General features: G+C 41.9%; 1 long non-coding RNA gene across 1 annotated transcript; it reads left to right on the top strand.

Annotated features, from left to right (window-relative positions):
• The first annotated feature begins 1978 nt into the window (after positions 1-1978).
• LOC123366131 lies at positions 1979-7021 on the top strand. Its single transcript, XR_006577943.1, has 3 exons — positions 1979-2053; positions 4097-4223; positions 6785-7021. It is a non-coding gene; the product is annotated as an uncharacterized LOC123366131 (long non-coding RNA).
• The last annotated feature ends 750 nt before the right edge of the window (positions 7022-7771 follow it).

Here is a 7771-nt window from a genome sequence, read left to right as displayed (position 1 = left end):
TCCAGTTATCTGAATTCCCTTTATCCAGAAATATTACTTATCTGAATGCACAGTGTGATCCCCGTGTAGTGTTGTGTTATTTAATCATCCACTGATGAACTAACCTTGGGGCTGTGGGAGCTGAGATTTGGGAGGATTTCCAGAGTTAGAGATGAGGACAAGGGAAAAAAGGAAGAATTAGGGAAAGAATCGGTGGGGAGGGAGAGAAAAAACGTAAACAAGGAAGAAAGAAACAGATGAAGTGGGTTAAGATAAAGACTGAAAGGAGAACCCTTCAAGGAGAGAAAGGACAAAAGGAGACAGTACAGGAGTCATGGGAAAGAGACCAGGGCAGGAGGGAGAGGAACAAAGAGAGGCAGAGGAGAGTAGAGGAGAGAAAAAGGCAAGGGAAGAAGGAGGAGAAGCCACAGGAAACAGGAGCCTCTTTGTTGCTTCCTGAGGGTGTCAGGACACTAATAGGCCTCGGCTCCACAAGTGCTAGTAGAAATAGTGAGGGGTAGGGCTGGCTCACTCCCCTGGGATTGTCAGAGCTAGGAATGGCTCAAGCAGCACCTCGGAGGCTCCTGTCTCCTGCAGTTCCTCACCCTCTTTCCCCCTCTCTCCTCTGTCTTTCCTTCCCCTTTTCTACCCTCTGCTCTCTGCCTCCCTTTGTGCTCTGTCCATGCAGAAACTTGGGGACTGCCATCTCCACAGCATGCAGGGGCAAAATGGAAATGAGCACAACCCTTTCCTCTCCTGCTACTCTGGCTTCTAGCACTACAATCACTAGGACTTCTTATGTTTATCCAAATGCCTGATTATCCAAATTTTGAATATCCCCCAGGCCAGTTGGATAAATCGGAGTGTGCTGTAATAGAATGTGTGATGTATGCATGGCTTTCACTAGCAAACTGAATCTTAGTTGTCTAGAAATTTAGGATAGCTCAGTCTGCAATTATGCGTGTTAAAGTCCAGAAATATTTGTAGAAGGGAATGTCTCCTCCATAGACAATAGCTGAGAGACACCCTGGGTGTTTCAGAGTTTAATCTATTTATCATATAGAGTTTGTTGTTGAGAAAAATTGACAGCTTTTTCCCCAAAAGCAGGGAGAAGCTTTGAATTGACTGGCAAGCTAATGATATTCCTGCTATCTGAATATTTAATTAACCTTGAATATTTAGTTCAAGTCGCCAAAGAGCAAAGAATACTGGTAAAATTCTAGAGAAATTCAGATTGTTTTAATCATTATCTGCATAAAGTGTGAAAATTAATTGAATTGTAATTCTTAATCTTAAGTAACTTGTCTGATTTTCTAAACTGTAACTTCAGAGCTGTTTGTTAGAACTGTCACAGGTGCTCCCATAATTCCGCTGGGGAACACTTTTGATTAGCAATGGATAAGAATCTGCACTCAAGGATTCATAGATTCTGTTGGTATCAAAGTTACCTGCCCAACACAATGCAGAACTAGGGTAAAGTTTGTCTATGTAACACAACTGTGAGAAGGCTTTGAATGAATTGATGTGATCTGTTACTCTTTAGTAAATTGTAACATCAAATCAGGAATTCATTGTTATAAATTTCATAAACATGAATAAACAAGCATCTTTCTTGTGCTTTCTGCAGTTTCTAAATTGCTTTCAATTTTGCCTTGGCTAATAAAATATGTAAATGCATGATAATTCTCCAGTCTCTACTTGGGCTAAGGCGAAAGAGATTACCACAAGAAACCTAATTTAAGACACTGGAAAATTAGTTACAAAGCATATTTGTAAAATGTATTTTGCCTTATAGAACTGTATCTCTCTGAAATCCTTCTATGATTTCTAAGGAGCAGTATAGATAACAATCATTATTATTAAGAGATTACAGAACATATAAATGTCATTTGGATTAAAACAATATTTTTAGAACTCAGCATATGCCCATGATCTGTATATATAGGGACTCTGACTCCTCTTTGTTTTGGTATCTTCTGTGTCCAGTTACACTGAGTTCCCAGCTGACCTTCAGCCATGAAGATCCTTTATCTGCTCTTTGCTGTTTTCTTTCTGGTGCTTCAGGGCATGCCAGGTAAGATATAAATGTAAGCGAGGGATGATGCAGAGGGATCTCTGGGAGCCTAAGGTTTCCTAATGCTTTCCATTAGAAACAAGTTTCTGACTTTTTTCTTAGGAGCACTAGTACCTCTGCAGTTTACATGAAATTTGGCAGGGTCATTGCTCAACGATCTGGGTTATGTCTTTGCTGCTCCCAAGGAAAAAAATGTTTGACTGAATTATGCCCAGTGGAAAAAAAAATCCATAGTGTTTTTCTCAAATCTTTCTGAGGCTTGCTGCTTAAGCCACTCCATATTATACCTGGACTGCACGTACTCTTCCTCTAACAGGCAATGACAAAACTGAACATCAGAATGGGATATAAATAAAATGAAATGTGACCAACCTCATTCCACATACACTTTGGTTTAGGATAAAGTACACGGAGTTCAGAGCCAGGAGATTGTGAATTAACTTCTGCTGCAGGTTAGTGTTCATAATTCTGTGCCTGCCACAAACTGTATTATAAAGTCAGGTCTCATAGCCAACTGGCGGGTTACACAGCTGGGAAGAGAACCCAGACCTTTAAAATTGCAGCCCCTCATCTCAGTGTCTTAACCCCACTGTCTCTAAGAATCTGTCATTACTATGTACTTGGCTGCTTTCTAAGAAATTATATTATCTGAGGATGGGAGAGTGTCTTCAGTCATGACAAGGTATCTGTTTAGGTCAGCGTTTCTCAAATGCGGCTACCGTATCCACATGCGGCCACCAGGGGCTTTTTCTTGTGGCCACAGTCTCCTGGGCCGTGATGGGGGGGGGGGAAGTGCAAAGTACCAGCCCCTCCCCCTCCCTGTTGCTCCTGGATGCGCTGCCCTAGTGTTGGTTACTTAGGCCAGCAGCAGGGATTGGGCCCTGTCCCACTCTGAAGACACCTGGGGCATAATGCTGGAGGAGCAGGCAGCCAGCAAGATTCTCACCTTCCCAGGGGCGGTGGGGCTCAGGCTTTGGTCATCAGCCCTAGGGTTGTAGGGCAGCAAGCTCTGGCTGAGGGGCTGAGGGCTTCAGCCCTGGGCTATGGCTGCAGAGTGGCAGGCCCCAGGCTCCAGCCACATGGCTTCAGCCTTCATCCCTGGACCTGGTCCTTCAGCCACGGGGCTTTGGGTTCTGGACGCAGGGCTTCGGGCTTAATTTGTCCCCAGGCTTGCCAGGGCTGAGTAAGCCAGCTGTAAAAGTGATACTTATATGTTTGTTAATATCACTTTTCACAACAGACTTACTAGCTAGCAATAAATAAATTGAAATGATTTGGACATGTCTATGTGCATATTTATTTGGTTTTCCTAAAGCTAATTAAGTATTTTAGGAAAAAGTGTGAGCAGCCACCAGCAAGGGTTGGTGGCTGTACTCTGAGGCCACCAATAAATTTGCCCTGAGAACCGCTGGTTTAGGTTGCCCAACAACCTTCAGTTCAAAATGTTCTAACCTAAATATTCTACAAGCTTTGGGTGTGCACATTGGGGCTGGATTTTCAAAATCACAGGCCCTTTGAGTGTAACCAAAACCCGACAACTGGTCATGAAGACATTATTTCCAAGCTCATTTTTAGAAAAAAACATCTGCGCAGAGTCTCACGGACAGGCCTGCGTTGAAACCGGAAGGGATTTTTTCAAGCCCTTCTCTTGCAAAGATGTGTAGTCATCCAACCTGGTGCTGAGCCAGTCCAACCCTACTTCACCAAACTGCATTTGTGATACTGCCTGGCACATCACTGCTAGAGACAGAGGGAATCAATCCCACAGCAGCAGCCGCTCAGGGAACTTGGAGGTCTGAGCAGCTAAATGCTTTCCATCACTTAAAGGCCGAGGGCAGCAAAGGACTCCATGTTGAGAGCTACAGTTCTCAACTCTGCAGCCCAAGGGCCAGCGCCCCTGTTTAATTAACTCGCCGCATTCTCTTCTTAGTGGCAGCCAATGAAAGGTCACAGAACTACACCCATCTCAATAGCACTAAAGCTGTGATACATTTTTGGATTTGAACTTTGCCAAATGATGACTAACTCTTTTTCTTTCTGCAGAACTCTCTGAGGCTCAGGATCCCTTCAAGCTCTGTAGATACAAAGGGGGTAACTGCTCCTACAAGAGATGTCCCTTCAATTCTAAAGTCATTGGCATATGCACTGGACGCTTTTTGTGCTGTCGCAGGTAAGTTCAAGATTCCGCAAGGCAGGCATTGCAGTATGAACAGAAATGCCTGTTCCCCTCCTTCTTACATCTGAGCTGTTGTTTAATGCTCTCGGCGGCTCAGCAGATGTGGCTCATGGGCAAGGGTCAAAGGAGGCTTCAAGCACATTTTGTGCTGCTCACATTCTAGGCCACCTGGGTGGGGGAGTGGCCTCAGCATGTATTAGAACAGTGGTTCACAAACCATTGTACTGGGAACCCCTTTCGCGTGGCAAGCCTCTGAGTGTATAAATTAAAAACACATTTTTATATATTTAACACCATTCTAACTGCTGAAGAAAAGTGGGGTTTGGGGTGGAGGTTGACAGCTCACGACCCCCCAGGCAATAACCTCATGACCCCTTGAGGGGTCCCAACCCCCAATTTGAGAAACCCTGTATTAGAACACCCCATTGGCTTCTATTGCATACAGCACCCTTACCCGGGCTCCTGGACACCCTGGAGCAGCCCAGATTCTCTGCAGTGCTCAGTGCTACTGGGAGTGTCCCCTTACACCTGACAGCTCCATGCAACATCTCCAGCACCACCCCATCATTTGCAACAGGGACAGCATAGACCTGTTATGGCAACCATGCGCTGCTCATGCTTTGGAAGAATTTTCCGCAAACCTCTTAATGGCACTTTTAAAGCCTCCGTATGCTGCCAAAGCTTCATGTATACAAAGGGATTGGGGCCCAAACGTACCATTGTCTACATTGCTTTTAAATTTTCGAATCAGAAATCAAGCAGGAAAAACAAAAGTCTGGAGGAGAGCATGTAGAGGCTGTGTCTACTGTGTATCAGCATGCAGGAGAAGTGAAGGCAAAAGTTAGAAATAAAACAATATCTATCACAGATGAGATACAGAGGACATAGGAATTAAGCTAAATTGGAAGTAATGAAGTGCAGCAATATGAAAAGGGAAGCTAAGGACAAGAGGGAAGAAACCATAGCTGGGAGGGCTAAGGACTAGAAAGCATTTTATTAAAATAACAGAAAGAAAAGAAATCGTTACAATGGTACGGATCCATTTCTAGATAGTGAAAAAAATGTGAATAATGAGGCACAGACTGCAGAAGTGTTCACTAAATATTTCTGTTCTGTATTTGGAAATCAGCAGGTTGATGTACTGATATTACAAGAGAATGGTGACGTCTATCTAGTCCATTAGTAACTAAGGAGGATGTTAGCATCTACTAGGGATAAACATTTTTAAATCAGCAGACCTAGATAACTTCAGTCACAGAATCCTCAAAGAATTAGATGAGGAGATCTTTGTTCCACTGATCATTTCTGAGACATTTTGGAATGTTGGTGAAATTCCAGAAGATGGGAAGAGTGATAATGTTATGCCAATAGGCACAAAGGACAGGAAAGATGACCCAGGAAACTAGAGGACAGGAAGCTTGACATCAATCCCTGGCAAAATAATAGAAAAGATGACTCAATCAATAAAGAATTATAAAGATATAGGACTATAGTTAATATCAATGAACAGGGATTCTAGCATATTCAGTTTTGCTAAAAAAACAACTAATTTATGTTTAGATGACTTTGAAGTTAGTTGATAAAGTTAACTGCCAGGATGTAACATAATTTTATTATTGCAAAAAGCTTGGCTTGCACTGCACAAGATTCTGAGGAAAAAACTAGCACCATACAATCTCAGTAAAGCACACATTTATAATATAATATAATATAATATAATATAATATAATATAATATACTTGTCAATAGAGAATCATCATCTAATGTGGGTGTCTCCAGAGATTTGATTAAAGTGTTTCAGTATATCTACAGGGAGAAAATACCAGATTCTCAAGGGCTCTTTAATCTAATAGAGAAGGCAGAACAAGAACCACCGGCTGAAAGCTGAAGCCGGACAAATCGAGTTAGAAATAACAGAAACTTTTTTAGAGCGAGGGTGTTTAATCCTTGAGAGAAGCTACCAAGGAAATGAGGTATTCTCCATCTCTTGGTGTCTTTAAATCAAGGATGAAGGCCTTTGTGGAAGATAATCAAATACAAGTTGCTGGACTCAATATAGGGGTAACTGCGGGGAAATTCTATGGGCTATGTCTTACAGGAGGTCAGACTAGATGGTTTATTGGTCCCTTCTGGTGTTAAAATCTATGAAATTCTGGGAACAAAATGGCTGCTGTCTGCAGGAACTCGGTATTTATAAAGCTTTCAAATTGTAAGGCTACAGCTTTATAATAAAGAAAAGCCTAAGAGTTCAGTGTACAGTCTTAACCCTTTATTGTTCCTCTTTCAAAACCAAGGGTGGTAGTTGTAAAAATCTTGGTGACATCAATGTGAACAGGATTCAGAAGGTTTTTCAATAGTTTAAACATCAAGGTTCCTATGTAAAGTTAGTCTGGCCACATTGTAAATATCTACAAATGAAATCCATGTGCTGGAGTTAACCAGGAACACCTTCACTCACCATAGTGTTACTTAGGAATTCCTTTGAAATCAAACATCATATTATTCCTTTTCTATGGGAAATCATCACAAAATCTGATTCTCTTTTCTTTGTACAGGCGATTTTGGGGCTGATTGTGTAGGCTGAATCTCTGGGAATCCGGCAGACAGCCATTTGTTTCTAAATTCATCAGATCCTGATTCAATGGAACCCTGAAGTGCAATTCATTTGGATTGGAAAGAACCTCATGAGCTGGAGAAATTCCAGAAGGGAGCCCTTGTATCGCCCCTATCAGATTTGTTACTCTCCTTTTAACAAAAACCATTTGGTTTGAAATAATCTTGCTGATGTGTCGATGGGAGGCAAGGGGGGCTGTTTCTATCATTTGTCTTCCTTACAAATCCATCTTGTTTAATGTTTTAAAATTTAAAATAAAATACCCTGAAAACTGCCCTATCAGATGTTATTTCCTCACCTGGCTGTTTATAGACCATGGTCCACACATCTCTGTAGGTTTCAGTCAACTCCTGTGGGTAGATTTTTAATTTTTACAACTTGTAGAAATCCTTTCAGTTTGTGGTGCCAGAGAAGCTGGGTTCAGTCACAGAATGACCGTACGGTGTGTAACACCCACTGTGGAGTGGCACAGCATCTACATCCCCACCTTATGTTCCCAAACTCATCATCCACACTGAGGAGAACAGAGGAAATCAGGCCAGTCTGGATTCTGGTGTAAGGCCTGTTCTCCTTCCTGTTACCAGACTGCTGTAAATGAATGGTAACTCCACTGAAGACACCATCGTAGTTACAATGGCATAAAACGGGCATGGCTGAGATCAGAATCAAGCACACTTTTGTGCACAAAAGATCAATACAAAATTTGCTAAAGGAAAAGTTTTCTTGATTATTTCAAGGGAACACGATCCTTCAAAATTCATTTCTCATCCCATCTCAATGGTTCCCTGAAACAACAATTTACCATTGTACCACACATCAGAAATTTCAGGCAGATTTTTTTTAATTCACTTGATGTGAAGAAATCTACATTTGAAATTTTTTATCCTAGCCTTAATTAGGCAGAACTTGTCATCCTTCCATCATTGTA

The sequence above is a fragment of the Mauremys mutica genome, chromosome 3, assembly GCF_020497125.1.
Source record: "Mauremys mutica isolate MM-2020 ecotype Southern chromosome 3, ASM2049712v1, whole genome shotgun sequence".
Lineage (NCBI taxonomy): Eukaryota > Metazoa > Chordata > Testudines > Geoemydidae > Mauremys > Mauremys mutica.
Note: the sequence above shows the minus strand (reverse complement) of the source record. Positions and strands in the feature narration are given on the sequence as shown.